Source organism: Mauremys reevesii, linkage group 4 (assembly GCF_016161935.1).
Source record: "Mauremys reevesii isolate NIE-2019 linkage group 4, ASM1616193v1, whole genome shotgun sequence".
NCBI classification, from domain to species: Eukaryota; Metazoa; Chordata; order Testudines; family Geoemydidae; genus Mauremys; species Mauremys reevesii.
In genome coordinates, this window is record NC_052626.1 from 146798419 (window position 1) to 146817657 (window position 19239).

General features: G+C 47.1%; 1 protein-coding gene across 2 annotated transcripts in view; it reads left to right on the forward strand.

Annotated features, from left to right (window-relative positions):
* Nucleotides 1-19239, forward strand: part of LOC120403485 (up-regulator of cell proliferation-like) — an 81740-nt gene that overhangs the window by 43597 nt on the left and 18904 nt on the right. The window contains exons 1-2 of one of the 2 annotated variants that reach the window (XR_005597542.1): nucleotides 11856-11924; nucleotides 18458-18645. The gene's annotated coding sequence lies outside the window, so the exon portion shown is untranslated. Of the gene's footprint in view, nucleotides 1-11855; nucleotides 11925-18457; nucleotides 18646-19239 lie in introns of those variants that run through there. The other variant, XM_039534557.1, reaches the window with a different exon arrangement.

Genomic DNA, 19239 nt, shown 5'->3' on the forward strand with positions numbered 1-19239 from the left:
GAGAAACCAGGGGCAGACAGTTAGTCTCTCTCTGCATTTAGAGGGAGAAGGGCCTGGCTGCAGGGAGCTGGAGACAGAGTACCTGAGTGGATCAGGGCTGGGGACAGGCAGAGGAGCTGGGGAGCTCCAGCCTGGAAAGCCCCAGGCTGTGGCCTAGCACAAGGCCAACAGTTCCTGGGGGTTGCAGAGGCAGCCCAGGGGTAGGCCAAGGCAGCAGGTCCAAACCCTCCTTGCCAGTGATGAGTGGCTGATACTGCAGTCTGCCCCAGGGCATGGAGCTCGACGATGACTGGCAGTAGCCGTATACTGAGGTGAGGTGGGGATAGTGGGTGGGGGTTCCTTGGGCAGGGTAGACCCTGAGAGAAAGGGGTTACTGCCAGGGGGTAGCACTTCAGCTAATGGGGCACTGGGGTCCAGGGAGGGACACGGGGGCCAGAGGACAGGCGGATCACTGGCCTGCAGAAGGTGCTCTGGAGCTGGAATGAGCTAATTCCACAGAAGTCACCAGCAGGAGGCGCCCCAAGGGTGAGTCCACATGTCTACAGATGGTTAAAGTTGGTATCGCTGCATTGTCTTTAGATGAGACCCTTTGGATGAGACCCTTTACATATCAGGGATCTTCCTCAAACCTGTGGAATCTTTCAAAATAGAAGAAACTTTTGAAATATCTCACTATATCTAACTACATGACCTGCATCTCCATCAACTAATGTATAGGTTTAGAGAGGTCTATACCAACTGGAGGTTACCAGAGAACCCAGCAGTTATAGCCATGGATAGAAGGCAATCTTCCTTGGTTTACATCCAGTGCCCTCTGTCTGCCATTCTACAGCCACAAAATTCCCCCTTTCCTACAGAATTATGATTCAGAATCTCAACTTGTTCACTTAAAAAAATGTCTCTAGCTTTTGTTCATTCAGAGAAAACCTTGATAGCATGAAGTGCAAGCTAGTGTAACCTCTGCAATGATATCTGCCTGAAACAATAGCTCTGGGAAGTGTGGACTTGCCCATTTAATCTGAGTTGGGCCCCACAGACTTCCTGATTTCATGGTCGTGGAATCTGGCATTTTTCCAAGGTTCCCCAGAACTCAGAGTATTTTTGCCATAAGGCTGGTTCAGCAAAATGCCCTAAAAGTGGAAAAGAGCTAGAGCTAGGCACAAAAATGGAGCCAGTTGGAGACCATTGGTCTGTCATGCTTTGGGCACAGTTTGTGTGGTGGGGCACCAACAAAGCAGTAATGCTCCCAAGAAACTCTTTGGATTCTAGCTAGAATGTTTTGGTGGTGCTAAGTCCACCAAGGTAATGTAACCTGGTGTGGCAATGGAAGTCAAAGGCAACATTTACCCAGTATTCCATAGCTTAGTGGGAACTGATTGGAGGAGAGGGCTAGAATACAGTGAGGAGCCAGAAGGATAAACTCCTGCAGTTTCCTAGTGCTGTGTACGATTGTATTGGACAAGCAGGTCTTCTCTTATAAAATAGAAACTATGTAATGCAATGCAGAGGCAGGTGAAGTGCACTAAATACAACAAAGACACATTAAACAGGAAGTGATTGAAGAGAATTAGCCATTAAAAAAACTCATTTTTTCCTCTGGTTTTCTTGCTGGAAGGATTAAATCAGAAATCTCAGAGTCTACAAGCCCCAGAGGTAGAGGAGAAAGGTGGTGTAAATCCAGAGCTGGAATTGGATATTCAACCATCCAGAGAGCCAGAGGACACAAACGTATCCAAAGGTAATTTCCTCTTTTCACCCTTCCTTTTGCTGTGGGAGTTATGCCTTTAGAAGAGTTTGGCACTGCCAGGTACGAATGGTGCTTGTGAGACTGAAGATTTTTTGAAGTATTCTGCAGGTAAAATTGCTCAGATTTAAACATGGAAACCAGTCAGTGGCTTGGAGGCACAAATCCGGGGGGCTTCTCTGCTTAAGCTTTGGCCAGTATTGCTCAGTGGTGTTCTTTGAGCCACAGCCGTTCAGTTGGATCCATGTTCTTCCTGGCCAGTGAAGACCAGTGGGAAAGCACTGGGACCATTGGCAGCTGCTGCCCAAAATATCTGGTGGAGTTATAGACACCAGACATCTCCTCCTGCTTCCACCTGCCCCTACTTCCTTTCCCTCCCCCTAGTAGGGGCAAAAATACCTCAGCTCATGTTTGGTGCTTTTAATTCGAGTTGTTTTGGCCATCAGGGGTACAGGCTTCTGCTTGAGTTAGCACAAGTCACCAGCTAACATGACCACTTTGTAGCGGATGCAAGTCCGCTTCAGTGCTGCCTGTTCTCCAGTCGCTTCCCAGAGTTTCTCCTGTTTACCCAGAAAGATAGGCAAGTTATCCCATAATTCACTGGGAAATAATTCCTAGAGTGGTTCAGATCACTCAGTGCAAATATCCGTCGGATGAGCTCCTAAAAATCTTACTGCCACCCACAAGTCAGTGGAGCACTAGTGTGGACATAGCAGCTCAAGTATTTTTGCTGTTCACACTTGAGCTAGAGTGGCTAACTCAAGAGGAGTAACTTGAATGTAGATAACTTGAGTGAACTTTTGCAGTGAAGACATAGCCTCAGATCCTTTGACTGACAGAGGTCTACTCTACCAGAAACATTTTACAAAAACCCCCCTCAACAAAAATTATGTTAAAAGTCTATTTATTGAACGCCAAAATCCACCAACACAAATGTGGAAATGTGAGGAAATAAGCCAAAGGAATCTTCTTTATTATTGTGTACACAGAATGCAGTAGATAAAAAAAAATACTTGCATTGGAAGGTTATGCCATAACACTACTTAATTTCTTAGAATCCAGAACAATAACACAAAATAACCCTCTATCATGTCACTCATTCATGGCCTGTTACTAGTACCCTGTAATCCAGTACTACCTACCATGGGTCAGGTACTCAGCGACTAAACCAAGAATCCCACCACTGTGTGGTGGGGTGTATGCCAGATACTGAAACAAAAACAGTATCCACAAAGGAGTAATTCCAACTGGCACTGCTGCCTTGCAGCTAGCTCGCAATTGATCAAAGGCTAGAGGAGAAAAACCTGAATTAACTTCACGGCGGAGAAAGCGTCAGGCAGTTGACACTGTGACTTAGCTCTGCTCTCTGGCATCTCCTGCAGTCCTACTGCCTTCTAGATATCACCTAAGAGTTCTAGAGGAACTCAGATATGAAATTGCAGAACTGTTAACTTTGTTATGTAACTTAAATCAGCTTTTGTACCAGTGACTGGAGGATAGCTAATGTGACGCCACCTTTTAAAAAAAGTCTCCAGAAGCAATACTGGCAATTACAAGCCAGTAAGCCTAACTTCAGTAGTGTGCAAATTGGTTGAAACTATAGAAAAGAACAGAATTATCAGACACATGCATGGAGGTTAAGTCCATGAATGGCTATTAGCCAGGATGGGTAAGGAATGGTGTCCCTAGCCTCTGTTTGTCAAAGGGTGGAGATGGATGGCAGGAGAGAGGTCACTTGATCATTATCTGTTAGGTTCACTCCCTCTGGGGCACTTGGCATTGTCCATTGTCGGTAGACAGGATACTGGGATGGATGGACCTTTGGTTTGACCCAGTATGGCTGTTCTTATGTTCTAACCTAAATGAACCCAAAGTTATGGAGACAGATATGAGTCAAGGAAGGCAGCAGAGTATCAGAAACCTGGAAAAATCTCTGATCGGATGGGCTCAGGCGTTTGGTCACAAGTTGAGGTGGTTCAAAAGTTTTGGATTTTTTTTAAGCAGAATTTTTTGTTTAAAGAAACAATCAAACACAGCAAACAGCAAATATTTGGCCACACACTTCTGAAACCCCAAATCCTGTTCAGGTTATGGCAGACTAATTTCAGCTTTTCACTTAAAAACAACTCAACAAAGTTTGAAGGAAAGCAGACATTGTCCATGATTTTTTTCTGCTTTTTAAAACCCCCTAGTTTTCGATCCAAAAAAAGTTTTGATGGAAAATATTTGTTCAACCCCTTTAATGAGCTTTAGTGCCTTTTAGCACTAGCTGATGCTGAGAACCAGTGATACCTTGTAAAGAAGTTTTCTCAAAACTGGGTTTGTGCTGAGATGTGGAAGGTTTATGTTTCCCAGGGCCGCCAGTGGGGCGGGGGGGGGGGGGGAGCAAGTGGGGAAATTTGCCCTGGGCCTCGCAGGGGCCCCCATGAGAATATAGCATTGCAATTTTTTTTATGGAAGGGGCCCCTGAAATTGCTTTGCCCCAGGCCCCATGTATCCTCTGGGCAGCTCTGGCATATTCTACTACTAGATTTCACCAAATCAGTACCAAATGTGCAATCCTGGATCACTATAGTTTTACCACGGAGCCATACACAGTCCCCCTTAGGCTCTCCAGCCACTACTTTATCACCCAGACAATGTGGACTTTATGATGAAAGGTTATTAAAACCAAAATTCACCACTCATCAGGATACTTCCAGCCCCAAAGGGCCAGTCATTACCCCAGGTCAATGGATACTCTTGATCTCACCAAATACAACACAGATAGTTAATGAAAGAAATTGGGCTAAATTAAAGATTTATTAGCTAAGCAAAGAAAGAGTTTTTGAGGGGATAAAGCAAGTAAAATACATAACAGGTGAATCAAAGTTTTTAAGTCCAAATGCTAGCAGAGATGGTGTTATCTGCTTAATTCTCTGTAAGTCTATCAGGACTGCCCAAATAGGTTTTGGGGTCCTCTGTCTTGCAACAGGAATCCCCTCTGAAAGCATCCAATGAGATCAGAGATGTAGGATCATTCCCTTAAACCAATATTTATCGCTCTTGCTCATAGAAAACAAGCTGACAGACATCTTCACCCCATATGGGTCCTTTCTTTGAGGAAAAATAAGCCATGCAAACAGCCTGTGAATTCCCATTGCTGCTTAACAACTCTTGTTTTGAAGTTAACGGCCTTCTTCATTTACACATACAAGGTTTCTTTGATGAGCAACAGCAGACAACAATCCTTCATTAACTTTCCGTGAATTTTACACATCAAACACTTTTTAACACTCTCACACACTGCAATCCAGGGTTAGCTAGATACAAGGAGAGGCATAATGTAAAGGGATAGCAATCAGCAGGTTTATAAAGAAATGAAGACCATAACATTAGGAAGGTTAGCTCAGTGGTTTGAGCTTTGGCCTGCTGAACCCACGGTTGTGAATTCAATCCTTAAGGAGGCCATTTAGGGATCTGGGGCAAAAATCTGTCTGGGGATTGGTCCTGCTTTGAGCAGGGGGTTGGACTAGATGACCTCCTGAGGTTCCTTCCATTCCCTGGTTTTCATGAATTTAGAACAAATATAATTACTGGGCTTATGCCATACAAATACATTGTGATAACATCCCCTTTGTTCTACTCTAACTAGTGAATTGACTAGAACGCACTATGAGCGTTTAGCATTTCTTTGATATACATACACTAGTGAATTGCCCTGTGGCTCTGATTTGAGCTGGTCTGTCTGCCTCATGGAGCTAGTAATCTGTTACAGCATAACAGAGCTAGTCTGTCAGCAACACAGTCACGTTGAATGGAGTAAAGTTAAGTTTGGGTATAAACCTGCAGGATTGGGGCCATAATTAGTAGATGTCAATAAATGCTGATTTCTACCTACTGATGCATCCAAAAGCCATTTAAAATAATGTTTTAAATTATTAATAACACCAAAGATTCTACAGTGGCTGAAATGTACAGAGAGGGGAAGTTAAAAGCAATGTGGTGCACTCCTGGACCCTGGTACTCTCTGTTGCTCTTAGGGAATGAATGTCTGCACAGCTGCTGGGAGGTGTGAGTCTCAGCTCGGGTAGACGTACACATGCTAGTTTTGCTGAAGTTAAGGCCTATAAATAGCAGTGTGGTAACAGTGGCACAGTTGACAGATGAAGCTAGCACCTGAATACAAACCAGTTCAAGTCCCTGGGTACACACTGCCAATGATGCTGTGGTAACACTGGTATTTTTAGTGTGCTAGCTTGAGCAGAGCTAGTGTATGTCTGCTGGGAGTTACAGCTCCAGCTGCTGTGTGCGCTTTCCCATAGTACCCCTAATTCCATCATCCAATAAGAAATATAAAGCTTTTGTCCAATGCACAGATTGTATTTCTGACCCTCGTATAATTCTCAACTTCCCACTTATTCCATTATCAGTAATGGGTGTGTGAATCTCTTCTTCTAAACCCCAAAGCGGTGAACATCGAACCTCACAAAGGGATATAGTCAATTCCAGAAGCCGGTATCCAAATAAATAATGTTTGGAATTTTGATTTAAATTTGAACGATGAGGGGCCAATGTGAGTCTTACGAGGTGTGAAATCCCACCCTAATACATTCATGAAGTTTAAGACCGGAAGGACTATTCTGATTATCTAGTCTTACCTCCTACATAAACCAGGCCAAATAACCCACCCAGTGCTTCTATGATTCTATGATCACATATTCTTTGCAAGACCTATTTCCAGATAATCATGTTGCTTGGCATTAATTCTGCTCCCATCTTCAGTTGTTCAGCAGGGGCCTGATCCTGCTCCCACTGGAGTCAGGGGGAGTTCTGCCATCTGCTTCTGCAGGAGAAGGATTGGGCCCCGCATCTCTGAAAATACTACAATGCCATTTGCCCTCATTGTCCTCTGTCCAATCCTTGGGGTTGGGGAGTGTGGGTTTCTGCAGCTTAGGGTGACCAGGTGTCCAGTTTTTGACTGGAACACATGCTTGAAAAGGATCTTAGCGGCTCTGGTCAGCCATTGACTGTCTAGTTGATGGCACTGTGCAACAGGGTGGGCAAACTCCCTGCTAGCCTCTGCGCTGTGCGGCTCCCGGGAAGCAGAGGGCATGTTTTCCCCTCTGGCTCCTATGTGTAGGGGCAGCCAGGGGGCTTTGCATGCTGCCCCATTGGCCAGGACCTGTGGCCAATGGGAGCTGAAGGGGTGGTGCATGTGGACAGGGCAGCATGCGGAGACACCTGGTTGCACCTCCACGTAGGAGATGCAGGAGGGACATGCCACTGCTTCTAGGAGCTGCTTGAGATAAGCCATGCCTGGACTGTGCATCCCTGACCCCATCCTGAGCTCCAAACCTCAGCCCTGATCTCTCTCCCACTCTATGAACCCCTCAGTCCCAGACCAGAGCACCCTCCTGAATCCCAAACCCCTCATCCCCAGCCCCACCCCAGAGCCCTTACACCCCCACACTCCAGCCCAGAGCCCCTTCCCACAACCTGAATCCCTCATTTCTGGTGCCATCCAGAACCCACACTCCCAGCCCAGAGCCCGTACCATCTCCCACACCCAACCCCCTGCCTCAGCCTGGAGCCCTCTCCCATACCTGAACCCCTCAACTCCAGCCCCCATTCCAGAGTCTGCTCCTGCACCCCAAAATCCCTCATCCCTGAGTATTCAGTTTTGTGGGAATAGAAAGTTGGCAACGCTACTGCAGCTGCTAAAGTAGAAATTGTGTAGGATTAAGTTTACATAAAGCAAGGCCAGGACTGGGTTGGGGCGGGGGGAGGAGTGGGGCATCTGCCCAGGTTGCAAAGCTGGTGGGGACAGAAAAATGGGGCGGCACAGGATTAGGCCCAGTGGTGTCAAGATCCCTCCCCTGCAGTATCGAGTCCAGCAGTGTCAGCTGGAGCCCAGGATGCTCAGTGCCTCCCCACAGGATCTCAGGCCCAGTGATCCAGCAGGAGCAGGCTGTTTTTGGTGCTAGGACTGCAGCAGTGGTCCTGTTGGGATCTAGGAAGTGGGCGGGCAGGGAGCCGAGTGCCGCAAAAACTGCTACCTGACAGAATTTGCTGCTTGACTCATACTGAGCATGCTCACAAATATCTGCCGATGTTGCTGCCCTCACCTGAAATTAAAATCTGCTACTTGCTGTTCACGGAGGTTAAAGGGGGCAAATTGGAGGGGCCTGGGCAGGATCTGAGCAGGGGGCAGAAACTGACAGCATAGGGGCATCACACAGTTAGAGGCAGGGGCAAGAGAGGGGCTAAGGGGCAAAATCAGGGACAGGGGAGGGTAGGAGTCAAGGTTAAGCCCAGAGACAAGGCAGTGGCAGAGGGCCAAACCCCAGCACAGGGAGGGGCAGAGGGTTAACCCAATGGGGTGAGCCGTCTGCCATATTTGCAAAAAATAGGATGGGGGGCAGAGGGGTTTTTTTATTTACACTCTTACAGGACACAACATCTCAGCACACACTTCCCAGGGTGGTGTCCTTAAAGGCACAGAACATCCCAATGCCTAGACGCAGCAGCCCCTCTCTATCTGACATAACATACTGAGGTGCTATACGAAACCTGAATCAGTGAAATATTTTATATAAGCCCTGAAAAAGTCTGTCTTACATTTTGACTGTTCAAAAGAGCCACTTATCAGTTTATACGTCCGTATAAAGTCTCATAGTGTGTAGAAATTGGTTCCCAATATTCACTGAGGGGAGTATCCTTTCTTATATTAAATCCTTCTCAAAGGCAAATATCTACTTTAATTTTTAATGACCATAAGAACGTCCATATTGAGTCAGAGCACAGCTCCACCAAGCCCAGTATCCTGTCTTCTGACAGCAGCCAATGCCAGGTGCTTCATAGGGAATGAAGAGAAGAGGCAATCATGAAGTGATCCTGTGATCCACTCCCAGCTTCTGGCTGTCAGAGGCTAGGGACAGAGACACCCAGAGCATGGGGTTTTGTCCCTGAGCATCTTGGCTAATAGCCTTTGATGGAGCAATCCTCCAGGTACTTATCTAATTATTTTTTGAACTTAGTTTTAGTTTTTGGCCTTCACAACCTAATGGGGACAGGTCTGGAACCCCAAGATTGCTTGACAACCACAAGAATTAAAAACTCCTGAGTTACACACTCCCAAGTGTTCCTGAACTTTTAGAATGCAGGAGGGCCAGATCCACAGAAGTAAGAGCCTAACCCCCGAGTGAATTTGGGCCTAGCCTCATCCTTTGGCTCTTCCTGCTCCCAAAGAGTTCATATAGCCAAGGCCATGTCCAGGCTAGAAAGGTATGTTAAGTGAAGTTACAAGAGCATACAGTCATCAGAGTGAGTACGTCTCTTGTGCATGTGCCTAGTTAGCTCCTGGTGAGTGGCAAGTGCTTGTACTGATTGAGGGGTAGAGAAGTATGAGAAACATAAGCCCATATCTCACGGTTTGCTACCCAGAGCAGAAGATGAGAAAGAAAAAAAGAGGTATCACATTGTGACATGAATAGGTGTAACTCAGTGGTCTCCAACCATTTTACATCTAAGGGTACGTCTTCACTACCCGCCGTATTGGCGGGTAGCAATCGATTTCTCGGGGATCGATATATCGTGTCTCATCTAGACGCGATATATCGATCCCCGAACGCGCTCATGTCGACTCCGGAACTCCACCACCGCGAATGGCGGTAGCGGAGTCGACATGGTGAGCCCCGGACATCGATCCCGCGCCGTGAGGACGGTAGGTAATTCGATATAAAATACTTCGACTTCAGCTACGTGAATAACGTAGCTGAAGTTGCGTATCTTATATCGATTTTCCCCCTTAGTGTAGACCTGCTCTAAGATCACGTTTTTAAATTTAAGGGCAACCCAGGATCTACCCTGCCCCTTTCCTGAGGCCTCGCCCACTCCACCCCTCTCCCTCGCGCTCTCTCCCACACCCTCACTCACTGTCACCGGGCTGGGGCAGGGGGTTGGGGTGTGGGAGGGGATGCAGGCTCTGGGCTGGGGCCAAGGAGTTTGGAGTGTAGGAGGGGGCAGATTTTTGGGGTGCAGGAGTGAGGGGTGCAAACTCTGGGAGGGAGTTTGCCCCAGCCTGGAGCCCCCTCCTGCACCCAAACTCCCTCCCAGAACCCACCTCCCTCACCGATCCTGCACCCTCCTGGGTGCAGGAGGAGGCTCCAGACTGGGGCAGAGAGTTGGGTGCAGGATGGGGCAAGGGGTGTGGGCTCTGGGAGGGAGTTTGGGTATGGGCCAGGGCTGGCGCAGAGGTGGAGGCTCTGGCTGGGAGGCACTTACCACAGGCAGCCCCTGGTGGGAAGTGCAGTGGGACTCAGGCAGGCTGCTCCTGGAAGCGACCGGCTGGCTGAGTGCAGGCCCGGCGCCTCTGTGTGCAGCCCCTGGGCTGCGGGGGCGGGAGTGAGTCTTCATGTGCTGCACTGTGGCCTGTGCCCACAAGTACCGCCCCCCTTGGCCGGTTCCTGGAGCTGCCTTATCCTCCCCCCCTCCCAGGGGCTGCAGAGCAGAGAGATGCCTGCACTCAGCCAGCTGGCTGCTTCCCGGAGCAGCAGCAGCAGCAACATGGGGCAGGCAGGCAGAGAAAGCACGTCATAGATTATTAGGGTTGGAAGGGACCTTGAGAGATCATCTAGTCCAACCCCCTGCTCAAAGCAGGACCAATCCCCAAATGGCCTCCATAAGGACTGAACTCACAATCCTGGGTTTAGCAGGCCAATGCTCAAACCACTGAGCTATCCTGCCTGGGATTGTGATCGACTGGCAGAGGCTCCAGGATCTATCAATCAGTCAGTTGTGTTGATGGATTAGTGACCATTGATGTAACTGCTACTAGCTGTCGGTAGCAGGTTTTGCCATTACACCTGGCTTCCTACCCTGGGGAACAGGAGAGGCCTGCAGAAAGGCACTGACTGAGGGCTGTTGGTGCATCCTGGGCCTTTGCCAGCAACCCTGCCACCATGACAGGGAGTCACTTGCCCCCCACCTTAAGAGTGAGGTCACAGGTACCCCCTCCAGCACTCCCAGGTACCCTCCTCTCAGTACACACACATCCCTCCAGCACCCCTCCTCCCCGCAAATACCACCTCCAGCGCCCCCTCTACCCGGCAGTGTCTTCTGTTGGGAACCTGCAATATGATAACCCTAGGGGTCACTGTTCTCACAGCCTTGGTTTCCAGAGCTGGCGGGAGAAATCTGCCCTGCTAGCAGCAGTCGCCTGCCTGCAGCCCCTGGGCTGGTCAAGGCACTGGCCTTGCATGGCCCAGCTCAGGCCATGTGACTGTAAACCTGGCAGCCATGGGGCTGGGGCAGGGCAGCCCAGGGGAGCAAGGGGTGGTTCCACTCTGCCTACAGGGAGTGTGGGGAGAGTGACCCAGCTGCAATGGCAGGTCCCCAGATGAAAAGTGGAGAGGCAGGTGCCCAAGAGGGATGTGTACTGTAGGGAGCACCTCATGGAGCATCTCCTGGCAACCAGGCTCCTGAGCAGGGACTGGCTCCAGGAGATGGTGCTGGTCAGCGCCAGGCTCCTATGTGGCAGAAGCAAAAGTGCATCATGATGCAGCTCAGAGCTGTGCTGCCTGCTGTGCCTGGGGAGCACCTGGCTGTACTCAGGGAGCAGGGAAGGGTGGGCTGCCGGGTAGGCAGCCAGTGCCCTGGCTCCCACAGTGCAGAGAGCCAGGGGCCCGAGCAGGCCAGGTGGCTCCCACCAGCTTCCGATCTGCCAGGTCCTGCAGGAGGAGACAGTTTTCAAACTTTGGGCCGTGTCCCCCACAGTTTGAAAATCTCTGTGCTAAATGGAGGGCAGAAATCAGGAGGGGATGCATGAGACCCCACGTGCCCCCCCATGCGCTGTGTCCAGGGGGTGCAAATGTGCTTCCTCGCCCTGGGTGCTAAAACGTTAAGTTACGGCTCTGACATTAAGTACTTCAGGGATGAGATTTTCCATAAAGCTAGGCAGGTGCTATGGGTTGCTGTTTGGCTTCGTGGTGCATACTCTGAACTGGGGAAGGAAGGGATGATGAGATATTAGCTAAGGACCCATGAACATCATGAGAATCTTCATGGGCCTGAGCTGGCTTTTGTCTGGTTTTCTTTCCAGGATCTTTAAATATGGAGAATCGAGACTCCCTTGAAATCTCAGAAGATAGACCTGAGAATCAAGAAGATCCAGTGTCTTCTGCGAAAGCAAATGCTGCAGGTACTGCCCTCTTTAGTCTCATATCTGTATCATGGTTTCTCTTATCCTCCCTGTGTTACACAGTCATGCCCTTGCTGAGTTGGTGGAGAACGTCTTCTCTGAAGGCAGAGCCTTCCTAAACCTATGACATTCTGCCACCATAGAAACATTTGTTTAAGTGATAAAATTTTAAAATTTTATCCAGTAAACTCACAGAAGTTGGGCAAGTCCTGTGAAGTCCCACATTGTTCATCACCATTCCTCTCCTACTGTTAGATTTTTCACTAAAACCTCAAGTGCTTTGTCCAGGCTGATTTTCAATGTCCCAACTACAGCAGGGCTAATAATCTGTAATTAAATATTGATTCAGTGAATTTTGTTTCTTTCTGTGTGCCCATTCTCCATGAACAGATAGTTTTTCCTGAATTTATTTATTTATTTTAAATGATTTTCTGAACGTTTTTGAAAGATCACCTACAAGATGCATAGTTCCATATCACAGTCTACCCGGCACACAGGATATTCCTCCATTTTACATTAGGCAATGAACATTACCAGTACAAGTATCAGGGGGTAGCCGTCTTAGTTTGTATCCACAAAAACAACGAGGAGTCCGGTGGCACCTTAAAGACTAACAGATTTATTTGGGCATAAGCTTTTGTGGGTAAAAAGCCCACTTCTTCAGATGCATGGAGTGAAAGTTAGATTCAGGTATAAATATACAAGGTAACTCCCTTCTTTTCCTGTGCCAGTATATTTATATTCCCAGCTTTCCCTAATCCTTCCTCATTCCAGGTGGGGGCAAAGAGAAACTGGCATGTGACTGCTGAGAAAGTGTCTGAAGAGAATATTTGACTAAGTAACAATAATGAATTTGCTTTTTTTTTTAAACTAGATTTCATAGTTCAGGAGCAGGAAGAGGACACTAAGCGAAACCTAGAGGATCAGGAGAGAGAACCTACAGCAGGTATTTCCTCCTCTTAACTCTTTCTTCCACACCTGTAGGTAACTGGCCAAAATCTCACATCGTTTACACCATGAAAATTCAGAGTAACTTCATAAACATGTCTCTCTTACAAGACTGAGTGGTAGGAGGGCTCTGTACTGAACTGTTGGAGAACCTGACTCATGGGAAATATTCAGACTTCTGCCACCCTAAATGGGAAGACAATGTGTGACCAGGGTAGGGAGAGGTGGACGTGGTCTCTGAGAAGGAAGGGGAGGTGCACTGGTCCCGGCTTCCCACAGACCAGACACTCCATAGGGGAGGGATGAAGGAAGTGGGTGATAAAAGATGTGACCTAGAATGATGAGAAGAGTTAGGGGAAGATCCTAATGCCTTTCCTCACAGGAGGTAGCACCATTCTCCTCAAATGGTCCCACTGATTTCAATGAAAGTGTGAGCAGAGAAGAACTACTCAGCATGAAGAAGGAGGCAAAATCTGGCTACTGGTGATTGGCATGGACTGGTACAAAAAGAAAAGCTGAGAAGAGGAAATAAAGGGCTAGATTGTGACCTGGCCAGAACAGCTGAGGTATTGTGGGGTTCTGTTAATTTGCTGGAGGCGGAAGCCAGCCATAAATTACTGCCTCCTACCAGAATGAGAGCAAAGCAGGAGGCCTTGTAGGCTGTAAGCCTTGTCTAAACTTGGGGCATGTCTACACAGAAACTTAAGTCAACCTATGTTAGGTCAATTTATAACTACCTCAGTAATTACTTCCACGGGAACTTCCACCAGTTTAAAAGAGGCAGCACAGGGGGTAGCTTAGCACTGGGGGGCTGGCTGCCTCTTGGGCTATTAGCCTCCTTTTCCCTGCCCCTGGAAGCCTGGCTTTCCCCTGCTCTCAGCTCCTTGCTCCCTGCCACCAGGATTCTGGCTGTCCCCCTGGGCTCCTACCAACGGGGAGTTCTGCACCTGGAGTTGGGGTGACTTTTTTGTATAGCCCTGCATCTTATGTCCATACTCTACGGGAGTGATATTGTCAGACATTCTAAGATTCTAAATGTCAAGTGATAGGACTCTGGGGTGACTTTAAACATTTCAATACAATTTCTTTAAAGCTTTTATACACTGAAGACTCACCAGCCTCCATTTCCTTAAACACTTGTCTGGCTTCTCCAGTTAATTTGGTTAAAAGACTAGGCATCCACTTCTCCTCTGGAATCTTGTGGTTATCACACAGTCTTTCAAAGGTGGATACAAATTCCTTGGTACCATCAGTCTCATAATAAACCAGGCAGGCTTTTCCCATTCTCTGTTGAGAGGAGATGGTCCACCAGGCTGTGACAGATTCTTTTGCTTTTCCAGGACTTGGCCCTGCAGTATGTGAGCTTCTTTCTCAGCTTCCAGCTGCTGCATACACCTCGGGTGGGCTGCCTCGGCTGTTTCCTCACCTTCCTTCTCGGCCTTTAGTTGTTCCATGTGTCTGAGGTTGGCCCTCGCCTTTGCTTTCTTGGCATCCATCTTCTTTTTTATTTGGAGTTCAGCCATCTTAATTTCATGCTCGTCTTGTTGCTTGGTTGCCAGAATTTACATCCAGATCACCTCTGCTGCAGAGGCATCTGCTTTTTGGTCACATTCCATGAGCAAGTTTTTCATCCCCTGATCTGGGCAACCTTCTTAACATTTATCCCTCCTATCTTTACATAGACGTTTAAGTGCTTTTGTGTTCAGACCCTCATGTAATTGTGACTGACTTATTATAACTAATCATTAATCCTTAAATCTCTCAATATCAAATTTAAATGTTAAATTGGGTTGGGTTCTGATCTCAAAACCCAATTGACCTGTGGCACATGAAACTTGCCGACTAAGCCAATTGTCACATTACCTGGAGTGGCTCACAGGTCAGCATGCCAAACTCAGGTCAGACTGTCATTAATCAGGACAGACATCCTAGACTGTTGATATAATTAGATTTCACCAAGCCAGTAATAAAAGTGTACTCCTGGATCAGTATATTAATTTTACCACAGAGTCGCAGACAGTCCCCTTTTGGCTTCTCTACCCTCCTTTTTACCACCCAGACAAGCTGAACTTTATGATAAAAGGTTATTAAAACCAAATTCACCACATATTAGGTTACAGCCCCAAAGGGCCAGTCACTTACCTCAGGTCAAAATATACTTCAGGATCTTCCCAAAAACAATCTTTAGAAAACTAACTATAGGTTTATTAGCTAAGAAAAGCGAATTATTTCAAGGTGAAAGCAGATAAACTATGTTACAGGTGAATCAGAGTTGTAGACCAAATGATGCAGAGTTATAATGTCTGCTTGCTTTCCCTAAGTTCCCCCAGGGCTTTGAGGTCTTCTGTCCAATCATGTAAGGTTCCCCCTGTCAGAACCCAAGCAGTCCAAAGATGCAGGATTATTCCCACTATATGTCTGTTATAACTTAAACCAGTTTGACCAGCGTTCTCCTCACATCAAGGGACCATAAACTTCCATTTTGGAACATTCAACAACCCACTCTTTGAAGTTAACAATCTACTTTCTATGCATACACAAGTAATTCAATTAGACTGATTTACATAATGCAATTGCCAACCATTCATTACAATATGAATGGATACATGGAAACATTATAGGTATCATTCATCAATATTCATGAATTTTACAGATTAAATGGATTCTCATCTCTATACTAACATACATTATTGTTCTACATAAGAATAGTAATCACAGGTAAACTTAATGTAAATATAATTACTGGGGGATGTGCCATGTAAACGCAGGGTGATAACATCACCCTTTGTTCCATTCTAGCAAGTGGATACATTAACATGAGCAATCAACAGGTTCATAGCTAAGTAGGTAAGATAGCATTAGTATTTCCTTTTGACCTAGGGTTATTTACTACAGGACAAGCACCATAGCAAATAAACAACAAGATATTACCGGGATGCTGGAACAGTTTGTACAGTGGGGGTGCGGAGAGACATTGAATCAAACTGTAAACCCTGTATATGATGGAAACCATTTCAAGACAAGGAGTGCTGCAGCACCTATGGAAGTAGCCAAGCTTAACAGTACAGTTACAACTTATAAGCAGATTGGTTTGAACTCATTACAATGCCTCCAGACATTCCTCTAAGGTTCATACACAGGTAAATTGCCTATTGCTTTAACCTGAGCTGGTTTGCCAACATCACGACTGCCCTCTGCTGATTTAAATTATAGTGACATTTAATCTCACTCTGTTATACCAAGTTTTCTTAAATTGTTAGGTAGAGGTGTGTTAACATAAGTCTAAGCAGATGTTGGGTGTGTATTGTTTATAATTGGTATTTTTGAATTAGAACTATTACACAGATTCTCAGGTTTATTCCAGGAAGCTACCAAGGCACACCATTGAGTGTGTACAGGGCTCCACCAATTTTAATTTCCTTTGCAAATAAAAGGACTGCAGAAGAGGGGTGGATAGAGAATTCTCACTTATCCAACATCACCACTGGGCTACTCATGATCTCCTGTGCTGTGCATCCAGCCACCCCCATGTGATTGTGCCCTTTCTCTTTTTATGTTGTACCCCTTTATTCGCTGCACTCCTCTAAGCTATTGTAGCCCCTCCCCTTCCCAATGCAGCTGGAGTAGCTGGTATTCCCATCGTGTGTCAGTTGTCATGTTCCCCTGCTTCGCTGCCTGATTAAGGCATCATGGAGCCCAACCTTCCGCACTGGCACCCTCCTCCTAGGCCCGCAGCATAGTGGGGAGGAGTGGCTGGCCTTCCTTCCTTTCCCCACCCCATCCCCTCTGAGTATGGTGGGGAAAACTGGCAGGTGGGCCCCCCAGGTTTACCCTGCCACCCCCCTCTGCCCACACACCCATTAGTCCCTGCAGCTATCCTTTCAACTGCCACTGCCGAACCGCCTACCATTGCCTCCACTGGGGCAATGGTGACGGTAGCAGGCCTAGGTGCAGACCCTGTTGCTGTCATACTCTCTGCCTCCTCTGATTCTGGGAGAGCCCCCTGACCCCCAGCCAGTAGGAAGGGCCAGGGGAAGAAAAAGGGCAAAGGCAGGCAGGGACTGTCCCTTGTACTGCGGCCCTGTCATCGGCCATGGCCCCCCTTGCCCTTTCCCTTGCGGTCCCTTCTTCCAGCGCTGAGGTATCCCTTCCTCAACTGTCAGCGCGTACGCCCAGGTGGCTGCGACCCTTCCATCTGCCATCTCGTCATCTATCCTGGCCACCGCGTCCACCTTGCCCCATGTGGAGACCTACGTGCGGGTGTTGGCGAGGGTGGTGGGGCTCATGGCTGTGGTGGCGGCCTCTAAGATGTATGGGAAGGTGGTCTTCTTCCTGGCATCGGAGGCCACCACCTACGAGGTGATGGAGAGGGGTCTGGCGGTGGGGAGCCCTGGAGGATCTGGGCATGCAGGTGTTCTTCACTTCTGTTCCACCCTTCATTCCCAATGCTGCCCTTCTGCCTTTCCTTTCCACCCTGGGGAAGCCCCTGTCAGTGACTAGCCCTCTCCCATTAGGCTGTAAAGGTCCTGACCTCCATCATGTCCTCTCGTTCTGCCAGCAGGTGCAGATTCAAGTGCCACCACTGGCGCCTGAGGGTGAGATGCTCGAGGGGTCTTTTTTGGTGCCGTATCACGGGGCCCAATACTGGGTATACTATTCCTCAGGGGAGGCCTAGTATTACCTCTGCTCGGTGATGGGGCACCTCTGGAGGGACTGCCCCCTGCCCCAGCATGGAGGGATGTCATCCCTGTGCCGGCCCTGTCATCGCTGGAAACCCTGGTTGTCTGGCCCCTGTGGTTGTCCCTCCTCAGCCCTAGCATGCCGTCACCTATACTCGGGCCCCAGAGGTAGTCCCCCTGGTGTGCCCAGATTAACAGGCAGGCCCTGCTTCCATCACGTGTGGTTCGGTGGGCAGCAGATTGTTTTGAGCAGTCTCTGGCAGAGTAGGCATTAGAGCTGAGCTAAACAAGAGTTCAAATCAAACCTATTTTTGTATTTTCCATGCCAAAACAAAAACCAAAATGACAAAACATGTAATTTGACCCAAAACAAAGGTTTTTTGTTTAATTTTGCATAGTTTTTCAGGTGTTTTACACACATTAAAGAATTAGCTAAATTTCAAAACAAATCCCCTTTTTGAAACAAAATGTCTAAATGTTTTGTTTTGACATTTCTGACCATTTTTTTTCGTCCAAAACAATGTGCAAAATTCTACCCAAATTCACAAATAGCTTCAGTGCCCTGAAAATGCATTTTTTGGCATACTTACTATTCATCAGCTGTAGTGGTTATATGTGAGAATATATGCATGCAACTGAGTCTGACAATTTGGCCACTGTGAATATGTTTTAACACTGTCTGATATTTGTTAACTGCCTGGAGAACTAAACTGCATTGCCTGTGCTCTTAAATCTGGTCAAAGAATATACAGACTCTTCTGTAGACAGCTTGGGCTTCCATGCTATAGTCTGTTTTTTGTCACATTATCTCACAAAATACTTCAGGTTATTCTCACACAGCAGGAGGAAGATAAATATGCAGCATCAACTAAGAATGGATTATTTCCTCTCTGTTTTTCTTGCTAGATGGTGTAAATCAGGGGCAGGAATCAAAGACACCACAAGCCCCAAGGTTGGGAGTGAAAGTTGGTGTAAATCAGGAGCAGAAACAAGAGACTCAACGAGCCCCAGAACCAGGGAAGAAGGTTTAACTCTGGAGCAGGAATCAGCAACTCAGCAAGATTCAGAGCCAAGGGAGAGAGACTTTCCTACAGGTAGTACTTCTTATAATGTGGCATTATCTATCTATAACTTAACTTTGATACTTTTAACTAATAAAATATAATATGATTTGATTTACAATAACCTTCCCTCTCTCAATTTCTCTTCTCATACCACTAAGTGCCAATCCATGATGAAGCAGCATTTGATTTTTCTCCTCATTGGGTACTGTTCATTAGATTAGGAATTAAAATTAAATAAAATCAAGCCCTTTTAGTAATTTAGCACCAAAAATAGACCCTTTTTGCCCCCAATGATCACAGTAGCAGAATAGCACAGACTCTTCATACTTCCCATATAATTAATACTCAGTAGACTCTGTTCCTGGGGTACATTTGAATATGTTTTTAGTATGAATGGTAGGTCCCCCCCAATTATTCTTCATAATGAAAATTGTTCATGTTAAGCGAAGACTGAAGGGTATCATAGCCTACTTCGGAGAATTCCACTGAGAATGGCCCTCTTCCAAAATGGCCATCCTCTTCCATTGTTCTCCAAGGGACTGAAGTCATAATTACATTCAGTTGTTGGCTATTTTGGATAGGGTTTCTTTCTCTGTGTTCTCAAGAGGACTCAGTGCCTTCACC